This window comes from Pongo abelii, chromosome 10 (assembly GCF_028885655.2).
Source record: "Pongo abelii isolate AG06213 chromosome 10, NHGRI_mPonAbe1-v2.0_pri, whole genome shotgun sequence".
NCBI classification, from domain to species: Eukaryota; Metazoa; Chordata; class Mammalia; order Primates; family Hominidae; genus Pongo; species Pongo abelii.
In genome coordinates this window covers 69,125,659-69,146,871 of record NC_071995.2, presented here as the reverse complement: position 1 = coordinate 69,146,871, position 21,213 = coordinate 69,125,659, and the positions used below count along the sequence as shown (strand labels likewise).

The 21,213-nt window shown below is 39.4% G+C and overlaps 1 long non-coding RNA gene across 1 annotated transcript in view; it reads left to right on the top strand.

Annotated features, from left to right (window-relative positions):
• The first annotated feature begins 3,464 nt into the window (after window positions 1–3,464).
• LOC129049163 (uncharacterized) overlaps window positions 3,465–21,213 on the top strand; it is a 58,804-nt gene continuing 41,055 nt past the window's right edge. Inside the window, exon 1 of the long non-coding RNA XR_008511995.1 lies at window positions 3,465–3,701. This is a non-coding gene — a long non-coding RNA (uncharacterized LOC129049163). The remainder of the gene's footprint in view (window positions 3,702–21,213) is intronic.

Below are 21,213 nucleotides of genomic sequence, written 5' to 3'. Positions count from 1 at the left end.
AGATATAAAGATCTAAAAATCCTTAGATAAAATGAATGAGTTTCTGACGGAAGAGCCAACTTTCTTTCCTGGGAAGCATCCAGCCATAAAAGGTCTAAAAATATCTTGGAAACACCATATATTTGAAAAATGGAGGCAGAAATTTTATTTTTCTTACTACCCAGCTTACTCTCATATGTAATTATTCTATATCTTTATGGTCAAATTGTAATGTTGGTGCTAGTTAAAGATCTGGGAAACTTACAATATTCACTCAGGGGAGGTGAAAAGAAGGAAAGGCAGTTGAAATTATTAGATCACTAAGTCTCAAAGAAAAATGGCCATTTAATAAGACTTTTCTTAGGCTGGTGGGTTATATTGCAATGTTGGATTATCTGTTCTTGTGAAAAAAAAAAGGTGGAAAGATAATTAAAATTCCTTATGTAATTAAGCCAATCCTCAATGGAAAATGAAAGACCATGGTATGTAGAAGAGGAAATTGGTACAGGAATCAATTTATTTAGTAGATGTCAGCTATCTGTCAGGCTCAAGGCTAGGCACTTTTCATGCTTTATCCCAAGGAAATATATCAATATGATGCCTGGATTGCACCCCTAGACATTTTGAATTAATTAGTGAGTATAATGTACAGCTGAGACCGAGAACCACTGACTTTTGGGTGTTCCATGAAAACTAGTTTATTCTCCCTAGTACCTTTTTTTCCTGTGCTATTGAATTCCATAAATTTTCTTGGGCACATTTCTTTAAAGCACCTGCATTCTACCTACAATAACAGGATCACCTTGAAACACACCCAGTAATTCTTAAATATTTTCCACTCTTGAACCTGTGTACAAACCTCACAAATTCAAGGTTAGTCATTGCTATAATTTGAATGTGTTCCCAAAAGTTCATGTGCTAGCAACTTAATCCCCAATGCAACAGAGTTGAGAAGTGGGACCTTTCAGGGGTGGTTAGGTTATGACAGCTGAGTGTGGAAAAGCTCACTCAAACTCAAAATGACTTTTCTATTCCTCACTCTACAACAACAATCAACACAGAAGACTTCTGTGAACAAATGTGTGTAGGTTTTCCCCTACCAATAAGTAAGCAATTAATTCTGCAGCGGATATCAGCTGGCGGTCCTCTAATTCAATTTTGACACTATCTACCTGGAGATAGCATCAGTTTCTACAAGTTGAGGAGTCAGTCCCCAAGGCCCACCCCCTCCCTGCTTACTTGGGCCCACCCCCTCCCTGCTTACTTCTGATGCCAGTTGCAAGCCTTAGGTTATTTTGTCTATGCTTCTGACCAACTGGCTATAAATTGGGGTTTATACAATCCCCTCCTCAGGTTCAATTAATTTGCTAGAGCAGCTCACAGAACTAAGGAAAACACTCACACTTAACAGGTTATTGCAAAGGATATTGTAAAGGATACTAGTAAACAGCCGGATGAAGATATATATAGGGTAAGATCTGGAAGAGTCACAAGCACAGAAGCTTCTATGCTGGTGGTGTTGGGGTGCACCACCTTCCCAGCATGTAGATGAGTTCTTATTTACCTTCCTGTAGGCATGTACATGTTCAGCTATCTAGTAGCTCTCTGAACCCAGTCTTTTTGGGGTTTTATGGAAGTTTCACTACATAAGCATGATTATTAAATCACTGGCTATTGGCGATAACTTTCAGCCCCTCTCCTCTTCCTGGAGGCTGAGGGTGAGCTGCAAGTCCCAGCCTTCTAGTCCTGCTTGGTCTTTTCAATGACCAGCCTCCATCCTGAAGTTACCTAGGGGCTCCCAGCCACCAGTCAACTCATTAGCATACAAAAAGACATCATTTTGGAGTTTCTAAGGATTTTGAAACTTATATGCCAGGAAACAGGGTCAAAGATCAAATATATATTTCACAATACCATAGGACTCTGCTCTCATGAATGAGTGTCATTATTGCAGGAGTAAGTTTTTTATTATGAGAGTGGGCTTATTATAAAGCAAGTTCAGACCCCTCTTACATCCACTCTCACATGTGCATGTTGTCTTGCCCTTTCACTCTCTGCCATGAGATGACACAGCAAGAAAGCCCTTGCCAGAGTGGGCTTCTTAACCGTGGACTTCTCAGCCCCCAGAACTGTAAGAAATAAATTTCTCCTCTGTAAAAATTACCCAGTCTTTGGTATTCTATTACAGAAACATAAAATAGACAAAGAAAGTCTTTCCATTGGTTCCTCCTTGGTCCTAAATTCAGAGTGGAATTTGGGGCAGCAGATTGAGTGCTGGTTATCTAGAGACTGTCTCTAACAATCTACAACTGTTATTTCCCCAGTGTTCTACAGTGCATGTAGGACTCAGCAGTCTTGCATTTAAAGCAACTAACATTGTTCTGTCTTCCATTGTCGAATGTGGAAGGACTGTCTTTTTCCTAGACTTGAATCTTTGCTTCAGGTATGCTTGCAAAGTAAGATGCAGCAGCCTACATTATAAAGCCTCCACCATTAGGCTTAGAATGGTCTAGCGGCACATACCTCTCCTGAGATTTGAACTATACCTCTTTACACATCCCCAGTCTTCCCACTGACATGCTATAGCTGAGACCTGCACAGCCCAAAGATTATTTGAGTGCAGCTGCCCACATGTACAGTCCTGCTTCTGTGAAATAGCCACTTGCCTGTGTACAATATGGCCATAGCAGCAGTCAACTGCCAACATCATGCCATAACAGTGAAATGCCAATCACATAATGTTAAAAAAACTTCTTGGCATAATATAATATTTTACCAACCAAAAAAGGGGGTGTGTGCTACTCACACAAAGTTCATGGTTCATGAATTCAAACCCTATGAGAAGCTTTTTGACATATTACGTTTATTTACAAATTCTACACCCAATTTTATTTCTCAGTGTGGAAAGCATATGTACAAATGTTGGGTCTTGAGATAAAACTCCCCAAATTACAAGATCCTACTGAGAAGCAAGTATTCCAAGAGGGATGATAACTTTCAAAGGGGGAAGAGGAGGAGCGAAGTTAAGCAGGCCCAGATTATTCATACCCAACTGACCATCAAATGCATCACTTTACCTCCCCTTGGGAAGGAAAGACAATATGCTAGGGTGGTGCGGGGGTTGTGGTGCATGCTGAGAGGCTTAAAGAGTTAAACTAATGGAACTCCCTAAATATGGAAGAAACATTAGATATGGAGAAGAAGCACTTCTCTCCTTAACAGTGTTCATTTGAAACAATGTTTTAAAATTGCATTATTTTAACTTCCAATTGAAGCATATTCAGAAAAATGAATTGTTTAAGTATGGTAGTTTTAAAATGTGTCTGCAAATTCTTTGCTACTCCATCCTCCAACAATAAAGCCAAATTTTACTCCCCTTGACTGTGGATCAGAGTTAGTGACTTAACTCCTAACGAATAGAAAGTGATGGAAGGTCAATTTGGAACAATGTGTGAGTTCCAAAACTAGGTCATAAATGGCATAGTGACTTCCTCTTTGCCTTTGAGTCACTTGGCACTGAAGAAAGCCAGCTACCTTACTGTGAGGACACTCAAGTAGCCCTATAGAGAGATCTATGTGGTAAGAAATTATGGCCTCCTGCTAAAAACTAGTGAGAAACTGAAACTTCTTGCCTACAGCCATGTGAGTGGGCCATCTTGAAAGTAGATCCTCTAGCCTCGGTCAAGCCTTCAGATAATGCAGCCGCCTCCAACAGCTTGAAGGTAATCTCATGAGAAATTTTGAACCAGAACTACCCAGCTAAGCTCTCTCCAATTCCTGGCCCAGAGAAATTAATACAATAATTAATTATTTTTTTAAACCTCTAAGTTTTGAGTAATTTGTTAAGCAAAAAATCAATAATACAGTAAGTATAAAGATAAAATAATTTTCAGAAATTAAACACCCTTATACCCAGATCAAAAAACAGAACATTATTCCACTTCAGAGACCCCCTTTATGTTTCTTTCCAGCCACTACTCTCTTCCCTGAATAGTAACTATAATCCTTACTTTTAACAGCATAGTTTCTTTTTGGCTCTTTTGAACTTTTACATAAATGGAATTTAACAGTATACACTACTTTTTGTCTGGCTTCTTTTACTTATTATGTTTATGAAATTTATGAGTTTAGCTGTATATGGTTAGTTTTTATTGCTGTATAGTTTCCAGTGTAGACATATATAAAATTTATTCATCAAAAACATATATTATCAATTTATTTAATGATTTTTATGGCCACATTTAAAAATAAAGTTTTAACATTTAGCAGTGTAACTGCCCATAACCCCCAGTTTCTTTTCCATTTGGAGAGAGGGATGTTTGCTGTTGGCTTTACATTCAGACAGACCTAACTTTGATATTAATTTTGATCAGTGTTTGTGTGTGTGTGTGTGTGATCAAGTTAATTAAAGTCACACACACACACACACACACACACACTTTAAGTCACAAACATATAAATGCATACACATTACATATATAGAAACATAAATATGTCTAATATACAAATAGAATAATGAGAAGAATTATGTAATTATCTTCATAGACACCAAAATGCCTTGAATGAAATTAAATACCTATTCCTGAAAAAACAAAAAATAATTAATAAAATAAAAATCTATGGATACTCCCTTAGCACATACATCAGACCCCAATTTGATATTTTACTCAGTGGGGAAACCTAAGAAAATCAATGCTAAAACTAATATAATCAATGATGGTATATTAGGATTTTCTAGAGAAACAGATCCAGTAGGATATATAGAGATATATAGGAGGAGATTTATTATAGGAATTGGCTTATGTAATTATGAAGGCTGAGAAGTCCCACAATATGTCACCTGCAAACTGTAGAATCAAAAAAGCTGGTAGTGTAATTCGTCTAAGTCCAGAGGCCTGAGGACCACAGGAGCCAATGGTGCAATGTCCAGTCCAAGGCTACTCATGTATTAGTGCTATCAGATATTAAAAACATATTCTAAAGCCTCTATACTTAAAACAATATGACATTGAGGAATAAATAGATAAAAAATTTTATAAATAGACTCAAGTCCACCTAGAAATTTTGCTTACGGTAAAAGTGGCATCTTAAATCATGGGGATACATGAGGTGCAATAAATAATGTTAAAGCAACTAAATAGCATTTGAAAAAGAAAAAAATATATTTATACTTTGCACAGTATAATGATGAAATCTAAATGAATTAGAGAAAATAAATCATACAAATGGCAAAAAGAAACATTGAATTCTTTTATAATCTGGAAGCTAAGTAAAACTACTAAATTATTTCATAAGATAAAGAAGCAATAAAAAATTAATGAATTTAATTCCACAAAATAACAAATGTTTGCATGAGATATAACCATATTATTGTGTGTATTAAAAGTAGCATAAAAATCTAAACTACTATAAGGAAAGTCAAAAGATGAAGGACAAACTAATAGAAAATATTTGTAACTCCAAGGGCTAATTTCCTTCATATATAAACAGCTATTTACAATCAAGAAGAAAAAGTCCAAAAACCCAATATAAAAGTGAGGAAGAAAACATAAAGATAATTCATGGAAAAGAAATGCAAATAATCGGCTTGGTGTGGTGGCTCAAGCTTGTAACCTCAGCACTCTGGGAAGCCAAGATGGGAGGATTGCTTGAGCCAAGGAGTTTGAGACCAGCCTGGACAACATAATTAGACCTCATCTCCACAGAAAAAAAGAAATGCAAATAACCCTTAAAAAAAGATAACTATAAATTAAAACTGCACTGAGATATCATTCCTGACTTCCCAGATTAACAGACATCCACATGCTTGAAGCTATGTTTTGTTGGAAAGACTATAGAAAATAGTCTCTTTTTTTATTTTATTATTATTATTGTACTTTAAGTTTTAGGGTACATGTGCACAATGTGCAGGTTAGTTACATACGTATACATGTGCCATGCTGGTGTGCTGCAGAAAATAGTCCCTTTAATAGAATACTGATTGGATTGCAGAATGGTTTAATCTCTATGGAAGAGGATGAAGAAACCACTAGCAAAACTACATATCCAATTCCCCTTTCATTTTGCAAGCTCAATGTCTAGGAATTCACCTTGCAGCTGCACCTCCACAAATATGAAACAAATACAATATTTTTTCATTGCAGTGTTATTTGTGATAGCAAAATATTGGAAATGACCGAAATGTTCACAAGTAAGGGACTAAATGATGGTCCATCATTGGGGTACTATGCATTTGTAGAAAAGAATGAGGAGTATCTCTGTGAGCTGGTGTGGACTGATATCTAGGCCATATTGTTAAGGAAAATATCAATCAATATTATAATATGATATTTTTGTGTGTAAGAAACAAAGAGAAATAACATGTATATATATTTGCTTATGTGCTTACGTATATTTGCTTATATATATTTGCAAAAGAAAGCCAAGGAAAGATAAAACAGAAATCAATGAAAATGATTGTCTATAAAGGAAGCATGAAAATGAAGTGGTGGGATAAGAATGAGAGTGAGAGTTCCTGGAATATATTCCCACAAAAGTATGTTCTGTTGACTTTTTTATATGGTTTTAAATTAAGTGCTTCACATATGCAGAATTAAATGTAAAATAAACGAAAGTGAACACCAAAATTTAACACAAATAGAAACGAAGGACTCAAATGTACAGCTTCTCCTCAACTTACGGTGGGGTTATATACAGATAAACCCATTGTGAATTGAAATTATCACAAATTGAAAGTGGATTTTTGACATGATATTTTCAACTGAGGATGAGCTTACTTAGATGTAACCCTATTGTAAGTCAAGAAGTGTACTAAATGTATATTGCTTTTGCATCATCATAAAGTTGAAAAGTAGTAAATCAAACCATCATAAGTTGGGGAGCATTTATATATAAAATTGATAACATCAGCAAAGATTAATTTTAAGTAACTTTTGAAATTGTACATAGTGTCAGGCCTCTGAGCCCAAGCCAAGCCATCGCATTCCCTGTGACTTGCACGTATACACCCAGATGGCCTGAAGTAACTGAAGATCCACAAAAGAAGTAAAAATAGCCTTAACTGATGACATTCCACCATTGTGATTTGTTCCTGCCCCACCCTAACTGATCAATGTACTTTGTAATCTCCCCCATCCTTAAGAAGGTTCTTTGTAATTCTCCCCACCCTTGAGAATGTACTTTGTGAGATCCACCCCTGCCTGCAAAACATTGCTCTTAACTTCACTGCCTAACCCAAAACCTATAAGAAGTAATGACAATCCATCTCCCTTCGCTGACTCTCTTTTCGGACTCAGCCTACCTGCACCCAGGTGAAATAAACAGCCATGTTGCTCACACAAAGCCCGTTTGGTGGTCTCTACACACAGACGTGCATGAAATTTGGTGCCATGACTCGGATTGGGGGACCTCCCTTGGGAGATCAATCCCCCGTCCTCCTGCTCTTTGCTCCGTGAGAAAGATCCACCTACGACCTCAGGTCCTCACACCAACCAGCCCAAGAAACATCTCACCAATTTCAAATCCAGTAAGCGGCCTCTTTTTACTCTCTTCTCCAACCTCCCTCACTATCCCTCAACCTCTTTCTCCTTTCAATCTTGGCGCTACACTTCAATCTCTCCCTTCTCTTAATTTCAATTCCTTTCATTTTCCAGTAGAGACAAAGGAGACACATTTTATCCGTGGACCCAAAACTCCGGCACTAGTCACGGACTGGGAAGGCAGCCTTCCCTTGGTGTTTAATCATTGCAGGGACGCCTCTCTGATTATTCACCCACATTTCAAAGGTGTCAGACCATGCAGTGACGCCTCTCTGATTATTCACCCACATTTCAAAGGTGTCAGACCATGCAGTGACGCCTGCCTTGGTCCTTCACCCTTAGCGGCAAGTCCCGCTTTTCTGGGGGAGGGGCAAGTACCCCAACCCCTTCTCTCCGTGTCTCTACCCCTTCTCTGCTTTTCCGGGGAAGGGGCAAGTACCCCTTAACCCCTTCTCCTTCAGCCTTAGCGGCAAGTCCCACTTTTCTGGGGCAGGGGCAAGAACCCCTCAACCCCTTCTCCTTCACCCTTAGCAGCAAGTCCTGCTTTTCTGGGGGAGGGGCAAGTACCGTTCAACCCCTTCTCCTTCACCCTTAGTGGCAAGTCCCGCTTTTCTGGAGGAGGGGCAAGTACCCCTCAACCCCTTCTCCTTCACCCTTAGTGGCAAGTCCCGCTTTTCTGGGGGAGGGGCAAGTACCCCTCAACCCTTTCTCTTTCACCCTTAGCGGCAAGTCCTGCTTTTCTGGGGGAGGGGCAAGTACCCCTCAACCCCTTCTCCTTCACCCTTAGCGGCAAGTCCTGCTTTTCTGGGGGAGGGGCAACTACCCTTCAACCCCTTCTCCTTCACCCTTAGCAGCAAGTCCTGCTTTTCTAGGGGGCAAGAACCCGCAATCCCTTATTTCCGCACCCCGACCTCTTATCTCTGTGCCCCAATCCCTTATTTCAGTGCCCCAACCCTTTCTCTGCTTTTCTGGAGGGCAAGAAACCCCACCCCTTCTCCATGTCTCTACTCTTTTCTCTGGGCTTGCCTCCTTCACTATGGGCAAGCTTCCACCTTCCATTCCTCCTTCTTCTCCATTAGCCTGTATTCTTAAGAATGTAAAACCTCTTCAACTCTCACCTGACCTAAAATCTAAGCGTCTTATTTTCTTCTGCAATGCCGCTTGACCCCAATATAAACTCGACAGTAGTTCCAAATAGCCAGAAAATGGCACTTTCAATTTTTCCATCCTACAAGATCTAAATAATTCTTGTTGTAAAATGGGCAAACGGTCTGAGGTGCCTGACGTCCAGGCATTCTTTTACACATCAGTCCCTTCCTAGTCTCTGTGCCCAGTGCAACTCGTCCCAAATCTTCCTTCTTTCCCTCCTGCCTGTCCCCTCAGTCCCAACCCCAAGCGTTGCTGAGTCTTTCTAATCTTCCTTTTCTACAGACCCATCTGACCTCTCCCCTCCTCGCCAGGCCGAGCTAGGTCCAAATTCTTCCTCAGCCTCCACTCCTCCACCCTGTAATCTTTTTATCGCCTCCCCTCCTCACACCTGATCCAGCTTACAGTTTCATTCCGTGACTATCCCTCCCCCACCTGCCCAGTAATTTATTCTTAAAAAGGTGGCTGGAGCTAAAGGCATAGTCAAGGTTAATGCTCCTTTTTCTTTATCCCAAATCAGATAGTTTTTAGGCTCTTTTTCATCAAATATAAAAATCCAGCCCAGTTCATGGCTCGTTTGGCAGCAACCCTGAGACGCTTTACAGCCCTAGACCCTAAAAGGTCAAAAAGCCATCTTATTCTCAATATACATTTTATTAACCAATCTGCTCCTGACATTAAATAAAACTCCAAAAATTGGAATCTGGCCCTCAAACCCCACAACAGGACTTAATTAACCTCACCTTCAAGGTGTGCAATAACAGAAAAAAGTTGCAATTCCTTGCCTCCACTGTGACACAAACCCCAGCCATGTCTCCAGCACACAAGAACTTCCAAATGCCTGAACCGTAGCAGCCAGGCATTCCTCCAGGACCTCCTCCCCCAGGAGCTTGCTACATGTTCTGGAAATCTGGCCACTAGGCCAAGGAATGCCCGCAGCCCAGGATTCCTCCTAAGCTGCGTCCCATCTGTGTGGGACCCCACTGAAAATCAGACTGTTAAACTCACCTGGCAGTCACTCCCAGAGCCCCTGGAACTCTGGCCCAAGGCTCTCTGACTGACTCCTTCTCAGCTTAGCAGCTGAAGACTGATGCTGCCCGATCACCTCGGAAGCCCCCTAACCCGTCACGGACACCGAGCTTTGGGTAACTCTCACAGTGGAAGGTAAGCCCGTCCCCTTCTTAATCAATATGGAGGCTACCCACTCCACATTACCTTCTTTTCAAGGGCCTGTTTCCCTTGCCTCCATAACTGTTGTGGGTATTGATGGCCAGGCTTCTAAACCTCTTAAAACTCCCCAACTCTGGTGCCAACTTAGACAATACTCTTTTAAGCACTCCTTTTTAGTTATCCCCACCTGCCCAGTTCCCTTATTAGGCTGAGACACTTTAACTAAATTATCTGCTTCCCTGACTATTCCTGGACTACAGCTATATCTCATTGCCGCCCTTCTTCCCAATCCAAAGCCTCCTTTGCGTCCTCCTCTTGTATCCCCCCACCTTAATCCACAAGTATAAGATACCTCCACTCCCTCCTTGGTGACCGATCATGCACCCCTTACCATCTCATTAAAACCTAATTACCCTTACCCCGCTCAATGTCAAGATCCCATCCCACAGCACACTTTAAAAGGATTAAAGCCTGTTATCACTCGCCTGCTATAGCATGGCCTTTTAAAGCCTATAAACTCTCCTTACCATTCCCCCATTTTACCTGTCCTAAAACCAGACAAGGCTTACAAGTTAGTTCAGAATCTGCACCTTATCGACCAAATTGTTTTGCCTATCCACCCCGTGGTGCCAAACCCATATATTCTCCTATCCTCAATACCTCCCTCTACTACCCATTATTCTGTTTTGGATCTCAAACATGCTTTCTTTACTATTCCTTTGCACCCTTCATCCCAGCCTTTCTTTGCTTTCACTTAGACTGACCCTGACCCCCATTAGGCTCAGCAAATTACCTGGGCTGTACTGCCGCAAGGCTTCACAGACAGCCCCCGTTACTTCAGTCAAGCCCAAATTTCATCCTCATCTGTTACCTATCTTGGCATAATTCTCACAAAAACACACGTGCTCTCCCTGCTGATCATGTCCGATTAATCTCCCAAACCTCAGTCCCTTACAAAACAACAACTCCTTTCCTTCCTAGGCATGGTTAGTGCGGTCAGAATTCTTATACAAGAGCCAGGACTGCACCCTGTAGCCTTTCTGTCCAAACAACTTGACCTTACTGTTTTAGCCTAGCCCTCATGTCTGTGTGCAGTGGCTGCCGCTGCTTTAATACTGTTAGAGGCCCTAAAATCACAAACTATGCTCAACTCACTCTCTACATTTCTTATAACTTCCAAAATCTATTTTCTTCCTCACACCTGACACATATACTTTCTGCTCTCCGGCTCCTTCAGCTGTACTCACTCTTTGTTAAGTCCCACAATTACCATTGTTCCTGGCCCAGACTTCAATCCAGCCTCCCATATTATTCCAGATACCACACCTGACCCTCATGACTGCATCTCTCTGATCCACCTGATGTTCATCCCATTTTCCCACATTTCCTTCTTCCCTGTTTCTCACCCTGATCACGCTTGATTTATTGATGGCAGTTCCACCAGGCCTACTCACCACACACCAGCAAAGGCAGGCTATGCTATAGTACAAGCCACTAGCCCGCCTCTTAGAACCTTACATTTCCTTTCCATCGTAGAAATCTATCCTCAAGGAAATAACTTCTCAGTGTTCCATCTGCTATTCTATCTGCTATTCTACTACTCCTCAAGGATTATTCCCTTCCCTTGATTCCTTTGATTCCCTCAAGGATTCCCTTGATTCCCTCAAGGATTCCCCTGATTCCCTCAAGGATTATTCCCCCTCCCTTCGCTACACATCAAGCTCGAGGATTTGCCCCCACCCAGGACTGGCAAATTAGCTTTACTCAACATGCCCTGAGTCACAAAAACTAAAATACCTCTTAGTCTAAGTAGACACTTTCACTAGATAGGTAGAGGCCTTTCATACAGGGTCTGAGAAGGCCACCGCAGTCATTTCTTCCCTTCCGTCAGACATAATTCCTCAGTTTAGCCTTCCCACCTCTATACAGTCTGATAACAGACCAGCCTTTATTAGTCAAATCAGCCAAGCATTTTTTCAGGCTCTTAGCATTCCGTGACAGACTAATGGTCTATTAAAAACACACCTCACCAAGTTCAGCCCCCAACTTAAAAAGGACTGGACAATACTTTTACTACTTTCACTTCTCAGAAGTCAGACCTGTCCTCAGAATGCTACAAGGTACAGCCCATTGAAGCTCCTGTATAGATCCTCCTTTTTATTAGGCCCCAGTCTCATTCTAGACACTGGACCAACTTAGACTGTGCCCCCCAAAAAAACTTGTCATCCCTACTATTTTCTGTCTAATCATACTCCTATTCTCCATTCTCAACTACTCGTACATGCCCTGCTCTTGTTTACACTGCCAGTTTACACTATTTCTCCAAGCCATCACAGCTGATATCTCCTGGTGCTATCCCCAAACTGCCACTCTAAACTCTTGAAGTAAATAAATAATCTTTGCTGGCAGGACTATGCTGAATCTCCTTAGGCACTCTCTAATCAGATGTCCTAGGTCCTCCCAATTCTTAGACCTTTTATACCTGTTTTTCTCCTTCTCTTATTCCATTTAGTTTCTCAATTCATCCAAAACCATATCCAGGCCATCACCAATCATTCTATATGACAAATGTTTCTTCTTACATCCCCACAGTATCACCCTTTACCACAAGACCTCCCTTCAGCTTAATCTCTCCCACTCTAGGTTCCCACGCCACCCCTAATCCCACTTGAAGCAGCCCTGAGAAACAGTGCCCATTCTCTCTCCATACCACCCCCCAAAAATTTTCACCACCCCAACACTTCAACACTATTTTGTTTTATTTTTCTTATTAATATAAGAAGGCAGGAATGTCAGGCCTCTGAGCCCAAGCAAAGCCATCGCATCCCCTGTGACTTGCACGTATACACCCAGATGGCCTGAAGTAACTGAAGATCCACAAAAGAAGTAAAAATAGCCTTAACTGATGACATTCCACCATTGTGATTTGTTCCTGCCCCACCCTAACTGATCAATGTACTTTGTAATCTCCCCCATCCTTAAGAAGGTTCTTAGTAATTCTCCCCACCCTTGAGAATGTACTTTGTGAGATCCACCCCTGCCTGCAAAACATTGCTCTTAACTTCACTGCCTAACCCAAAACCTATAAGAACTAATGACAATCCATCTCCCTTCACTGACTTTCTTTTTGGACTCAGCCCACCTGCACCCAGGTGAAATAAACAGCCATGTTGCTCACACAAAGCCTGTTTGGTGGTCTCTTCACACGGACATGCATGAAACATAGTTTAATACATTCTGAGGACAAACAACAACAATAAAACTTTTAAAAAAATTAAATAAAACTTTTAAAGAAATAAAACTTTTAAAGAAAACCTAAGTAATTTTACTGCTAGTAGTACTATTAGTATTGGCATTTTGAAACTTTATTATCTATATTGTTATGACAAGCAAATAAATAACTACATTACTACTACTCAGAGCCAAGATTTTTTAGTATAAAAGAAAAAAAGATACAAACACAAGGCAAAATGAGTTTAAAAAATATGTAATAATAATTTGAATTGGCAATATCAACATAAAATTATACTGTATTAAGAAAACATGTATTTCCTACCTCTGTTCACTACAAGGGCTTAAAAAATAATAGGAGCAATGAAACTCTAGTAACAATGACCATGCTGAGCTACCAGACCTTTGTTTCTAAATGCCCATACCATAGGCAGGCAATCAAACCTATTATGACTAAACTGGGACTGCTGTGGTCTGAATTTTTGTGTTCCACAAAATTCACATGCTGAAATCTTATCTCCTAAGGTGATGGTATTAGAAGGTGAGGTCTTCGGGGAGGTCATGAAGGCAGAGTCCTCATGAGTGGGATCAGTCGTGTTATAAAATAGGCCCAAGGGAGCTTTATTTGCCCCTTCCACCATGTGAGGACACAGCAAGAAGGCATCATCTATGACCAAGGGAGTGGGCTCTCATCGGACACTGAATCTGATGGCACCTTGATCTGAATTTGCCAGCCTTCAGACTGTGAGAAATAAATTTCTTTTGTTCATAAGCCACCTAGGTTATGGCATTTTGCTATCGCAACCTAAATAAACTAGGGCAGGAACTAATGACACCATGTGCCCCTTCATGCAATACAGAGTAAAATAGACAAAATCCATCTACTAAGCATGTTTGCCAAAATTATTTAATCTGAATCTCATTATGCCTGTACATGTAACTTCCAGTTTACAAAATATTTTATGAGTAGGGGTATAGGGTAAATGACACCATGGTGGGAACAGGAATTAGACAAAAACACAATGTGGTACTTACAGAGACCATTCTGCTTTACTGGCAGCAATACTCTAACATTTAGATGAACAATCAGACTCACAATACTCAACAGGCTTCCTCCAGCACCAAATTTACTTAGCCTTAAAAAAAGAGTCAGGACAGAAAAACAAATTATATGCGCATCAACAATATAGTGAAGCTGTTGTTATTTCCAAGGAGCAGCTCTGCATTTGGGTCTCGTGGGGTCACCAGAGATGAGGCTGAGCTGGGTCACATGAGCCTCAGCTCTAGGAAACCATCAGCTCTAGCTTTCATATATAGCTGATGGTGTCCTGTCTCAGGAATACATGATTAGCGTCCATTCTCCAGTGTGGTTATGTCATTTCAATATTGATTTCTTGTTACTTGATTATCCAGAAAATGAATTACATCATATATGTATACATCGTATACACAGTTCTTTCTTGAATTCTCATTTATTTGAATCTGGTATTGGTAACCTCCTAACAATTTTCTGAAAGAAAGATATCATCAAGAGTCAAATCCTCCATATGTCCTTGAGGCTAAAATAAAAACATAGAACCAGCTGTTAAACTTTTCCATTTAGGGACATTCTACTATAAAACTGGTCCTAACTTTTTGGAAGGCCATGAAGAAAGAAAACAGAGAAGACTGTTTAAGATTTTTGAAGACTACCAAAAAAAAAAAAAAAAAAAAAGAAATCCCTCAATGTAATACATGGACTCTGTATCCTGATTCAACTAAAGTAACTATAAACCCTCCCCCCTCTTTTTTTGGAACAGTTGGGGAAATTTGGATATTGAATATACTAGATGAAATTAGATAGATGTATAAGTATCAGGTAATATTTTGGAACTATTGTTAATTTTCATCTAGGAAAAGGTATAAACATGTTTGTTGCAGCATTTCAATTTTTCTGTGAGATGTTGAACATTTCAGTAATAGAAACCTGGGAAAATGTATTTAAAGAATAATAATACCAGTTTATAGTTGAATAAAATACGAAGGTGGGAGGAGATGGAGCAAGATGGTAAAATAGAAGGCTCCACTAAACTTTCCACCCACATGGACATCAATTTAACAACTATCAACACAAAAATGCACCTCTATAAGAACCAAAATTCAAATGAACCCTTACAGTACCTGGCTTTAACCTCAAATTTCAGAAAGAGGCACTGAAGAAGTAGAAAAAAAATCTTGATTCACCAACACCACACCCCCTCTCCTACCCCATGTAGGGAGCATTTAAACCAGCCCTAGCCAGAGGAGAATCTCTGATCCCAGCATTCCCACAAGCTTCACCACTACCACCACCACAGGCTAAAGGGCTCTGAGACACTAACTAAACTTGAAAGACAGTTTAAGACACAAGGATGGCAACTCCTAGGAGAGTCTTAGTGTTGAAATAAGCCCAGAGACAGTGGACTTGCAGAAGAAGGCATGCATCCTACTGAGATAGGAGCCAGGGTGGCTAAGGGAGTGACAGCATTACCCCCCCACCCAACCCCAGATTGCATACTCGTTGCTTCAAAAGAAATATTTTCCTTCTGTTTGAGGGGAGAAGAGGAAAGACTGTCTTGCTACTTGGGTACCAGCTTAGCCACAGCACGATAGGCTACCAGTCAGGTCGTGAGGCCCCCATTCCAGGCCCTTGCTCCCAGAAGACATTTCTAGATGCACTCTGGACCAGAAGCAAATTTGCTGCCCTGAAGGAAAGGACTCAGTCCTGGTGACATTCATCATCTGCTAACTGAAGAGCCCTTGGGTCCTGATAACCAGTGATACATAGGTACTATGTTAAGGGCTTTGGATGAGCCTCTGAGAATTGCTGGCTTCAGGTGAGACTCAGCACATTCCCAGCTGTGGTGGCTATAGAGTGAGACTCCTTCTGCTTGAGAAAAGCAGAGTAAAAAGTAAAGAGGACTTTGTCTTGCACCTCCGGTACCCACTTGGCCACAGGGGAATAGAGCAACAAGCAGGCTCTTGGAGTCCCTGATTCCAGGACTTGGCTCTTGGACGGAATTTCTGGACCTTTCCTGGCCACAGGAGAGCCCACCACCCTGAAAGGTGAATCCCAGGCAAGGCAGCATTTACCACAAGCTGACTGAAGAGCCCTTAGGCCTTAGTGGAATATCAACAGTAGTCTGGCAGTATTCCTCATGGGCCTGTGGTGGTAGTGGCCATTGGGTGAGGCTCCTCTGCTTTTGTAAAGGAGAGAAAAGAGGGAAACAATTTCATCCTGTAATTTGAGTGTCAGCTCAGCCATAGTACAATAGAACACCAAGTAGACTTGTAAGGATTTTTACTCTAGTGCCTGATTTCCAGACCGTACCCCTGGACATGCCCAGGGCCTGGGGAAACTCACCACCCTGAAGTGGAGGACATAGGCCTAGCTGGCTTTGCTACCTGTTGATTGTAGAGCCCCAGGGCCTTGAACAAAAAGGCAGTAGCCAGGGAGTGGTTACAGCAGGCCCTGCATGAGACCCAGTGCTGTTCCTGCTTCAGGTCTGACTCAGCACAATCATAGTGGTGGTAACCACAGGGGTGCTTGTGTCACTCCATCCCCAACTTCAAATTGCTCAGAACAGAGAGAGACTGTGTGTTTGGGAGAAGGTAAGGGAAGAAAACAAGAGTGTCTGCCTGATAATCTAGAGAATCCTCTTGGGCCTTTTCCAAGACCATCAAGGTGGTACTTCTATGAGTATGTAACAACTACAGTGTTATTGGGCCTAGGGGGTCTCCTAAAGCAGATACAGATTAAATCACAACACCAAGTCCTTTAGAGTATCTGGAAAGCCTTCCCAAGAAGAATGAGTACAAACAAGCCCAGACTACAAAGACTATAATAAATACCTAACTCTTCAATGCCCAGATATAGACAAACATCTACAAGTATCAAGACAATTCAAGAAAATAGGACCTTACCAAATAAACTAAATAAGGCACCAAGGACCAATTCTGGTGAAACAGAAATATGTGACCTTTCAGGCAGAAAATTCAAAATTTCTGTTTTGAGCAAATCCAAAGAAATTCAAGGTAACACAGAGAAGGAATTCAGAAGTCTATCCAATAAGTTTAAGAAAGAGATCAAAATAATTAAGAAGAATCAAGCAGAAATTCGGGAGCTGAAAAATGCAATTGGCATACTGAAGAATGCATCAGAGTCTCTTAATAGTAGAATTGGTCAAGCAGAAGAAAGAATTTGGGAGTTTGAAGACAGTATTTGAAAACACACCGTCAGAGGAGACAAAAGAAAAAAGAATAAAAAACACAAAAGCATGCCTGCAGAATCTAGAAAATAGCCTCAAAGGGGCAAATCTGAGTTTCTTGGCCTTAAGGAGGAGGTAGAGAGAAAGAGACCAGGGTAGAAAATTAATTCAAAGGGATGACATCAGAGAAGTAACCAATAGAGAAAGACATCAACATTTGAGTACAAGAAGGTTATAGACCATCAAGCAGATTGAACCCAAAGAAGACTACCTCAAGGCATTTAATAAACTCTGAAAGGTCAAGGATAAAGAAAGGATTCTAAAAGCAGCAAGATACAAGAAACAAATAATGTACAATAGAGCTCATACATCTGGCAGCATACTTTTCAGTAGAAACCTTACAGGCCAGGAGAGAATGGCATGACATATTTAAAATGCTGAATAATAATAATAATAACCCTTTATACCCTAGAATAGTATATTCAGTGAAAATATCCTTCAAGCATGAAGAAGAAATACAGGCCTTTTCAGACAAAGAAAAGCTGAGGGATTTCATCAACACCACACCTGTCCTGCAAGAAATGCTAAAGGGAATACTTCAATCAGAAATGATAGAATGTTCAAAGCAGTGAATAATCACTAGAAGGCAGAAAACTCACTGGAAATAGTAAGTACACAGAATATTATAACTATGACTGGTGTGTAAACTACTGTTAAGTAGAAAGACTAAATGATGAACCCATCAAAAATAATAACTACAACAAATTTTCAAGACATAGACAGTACAGTAAGATATAAATAGAAACAACAAAAAGTTAAAAAGCAGGAGGATGAAGTTAAGGTGTAGAGTTTTTATTAGTTTTCTTTTTGCTGGTTTGTTTGTTTATGCAAATCGTGTTAAGTTGCTATCAGCTTAAAGTAATGGGTTATAAGATGGCATTTGAAGCCTCATGATAACCTTAAAGCAAAAAATGTAAAATAAATACACAAAAAATAAAAAGGAAGAAATTAAATCATATCATCAAAAAAAACCTTCATTAAAAGGAAGATGAAAAAGAAAGAAAGAAGAGAGGACCATGAAACAACCAGAAAACAGACACAAAAAGGTCAGAGTAAGTTCTTACATATAACATTGAATGTAAATAGACTAAACTCTCTGATCAAAAGACATAGAGTGGTTGAATGGATGAAAAAATAAGACCCATTGATCTGTTGCCTACAAGAAACACACTTCACCTATAATGACACACATAGACTGAAAATGAAAGGATGGAAAAAAAATATTCCATGCAAATGGGAACCAAAAAAAAAAGCAAAAATAGCTATACTTTTATCAGGCAGAATAGATTTCAAGACAAAAACTATAAGAAGAGACAAAGAAGGTCACTATATAATGATAAATGGATAAATTCAGCAAGAAGATATATCAATTTTAAACATGTATGCACCCAAAACTGGAGTACCCAGATATATAAAGCAAATATTATTAGAAATAAAGAAGACAGAGACAGACTCCAATACAATAGTTGCTGGACACTTCAATATCCCACTTTCAGCACTGGACAGATCTCCCAGACAGAAAATAAACAAAGAAACATCAGACTTAGTTTGCACTAAAGAGCAGATAGATCTAAGAAATATTTAAAGAACATTTCACCCAACAGCTGCAGAATACACATTTTTCCCTCAGCACATGGATTATTCTCAAAAGTGGACCATATGTTACGTGACAAAGCAAGCCTTAAAACATTCAAAAAAATTAAAATAATATTAAGCATCTTCTCTGAACACAATAAAATAAAACTGGAAATCTGTTACAAGAGAAATTTTGGAAACTATACAAATACATGGAAATTAAGCAATTATGCTCCTGAATGACTGATGGGTCAGAGAAAAAATTAAGAAAACTGAAAAATTTCTTGAAACAAATAATATTGGAAACACAACATAGCAAAACCTACATGATACAGCAAAAGCAGTATAAATAGAGAAGTTGATAGCTATAAGTGCGTATGTCAAAAAAGAGAAAAATTTCAAATAAACAATCTAACAATGCATCTTAAAGAACTAGAGAGCCAAGAGCAAACCAAACCCAAAATTATTAGAAGAAAAGAAATAATAAAGATTAGAGCAGAAATAAATGAATTTGAAATGAAGAAAACAATACAAATAATCAATAAACAAAAGTTGGTTTTTTGAAAAGTTAAATAAATTCAATAAAACTTTAGCCAGACTAATAAAAAAAAAGAGAAACTAAAATGAATAAAATCAGTGATGAAAAAGGAGACATTACATATGACACCACACAAATTCAAAGGATCATTAATGGCTACTATAAGCATCTATATGCCAATAAATTGGAAAACTTAGAAGAACTGGGCAAATTCCTAGAAACATACAACCTACTAAGATTGAACTGTGAAGAAATCCATAACCTGAATAGACTCATAATAAGTAAAAAGATAGAAGCCATGATAAAAAATCTTCCAGTAAAGAAAAGACTGGGACCTGATGGCTGTACTGCTGAAATCTACCAGACTTTTAAAGAAGAACAAATACCAATCCTACTCATGCTATTACGATAAATAGAGGAGGGAATACTTCCAAGTTCATTCTGTAAGGCCGGTATTACCCTGATACCAAAATTAGATGAAGATACATCAAAAAAAAGAAGACTACAGGCTAATATCTCTGATGAATATTGAAGTACAAATCCTCAACAAAATGCTAGCAAACTGAATTCAGCAATATATTAAAAAGACCACCCATCATGACCAAGTGGAATTTATCCTAGGGATGCAAGGATGATTCAACACATGCAAATCAATCAGTGTGATGCCTCATACCAAAAGGATGAAGGATAAAAGCATATAATCATTTCAATTGATGTTCAAAAAGCACTTGATAACATTCAACAAACCTTCCTGATAAATACCTTTAAAAAAACTGGGTATAGAAGAAACATACCTCACTATAATAGCCATGTGTGATGGATCCATAGCTAGTATCATACTGCATGGGAAAAACTGAAAGCCTCTTCTCTAAGATCTGGAATACAAGAAAGACATTCACTTTCACCATGTTATTCAACATAGCACTGGAAGTCCTCACCAGAGCAATCAGACCAGAGAAAGACATAAAGGACATCCAAATTGAAAGGAAGAAGTTAAATTATCCTTGTTTGCAGATAATGTAATGCTATATTTAGAAAAACCTAATGACCCCACAAAGAAACTATTAGAACTGATAAACAAATTCAGTAAAGTTGCAGGATACAAAATCAACATACAAAAATCCATAGCATTTCTGTATTCTAACAGTGAACAATCAGAAAAAGAAATAAAAATACCATTTATAATAGCCACAGATAAAATTAAATACCTAGGAAATAGTTTAACCAAAGTGAGAGATCTCTACAATAGCAGTTATAAAACACTGATGAAAGAAATTGAAGAGGAAACACAAAAAATGGAAAGATAGTCCATGTTCATGGATTGAAAGAATTAATATTGTTAAAATGTCCGTACTACCCAAAGCAATCTGTAGATTCAGTGAAATCCCTATCAAAATACCAATTACATTCTTCAGAGAAATAGAAAAAACAATTCTAAAATTGATATGGAACCACAAAAGACCAAGAAAAGCCAAAGCTATCCTAACCAAAAGAACAAAACTGAGGAATCCCATTACTTGACTTCAAATTATAGTACAGAGCCATAGTAACAAAAAAAGCATGGTACTGGCATAAAAGTGGACACATAGACCGTTGGAACAGATTCTAGAACCCAGAAACAAATCCATACACTTACAGTGAACTCATTTTCGACAAAAGTGTCAAGAACGTACACTGGGGAAAAGATGGTCTCTTCAAGAAATAGTGCTGGGCAAACTGGATATCCATACACAGAAGAATGAACGGCCTC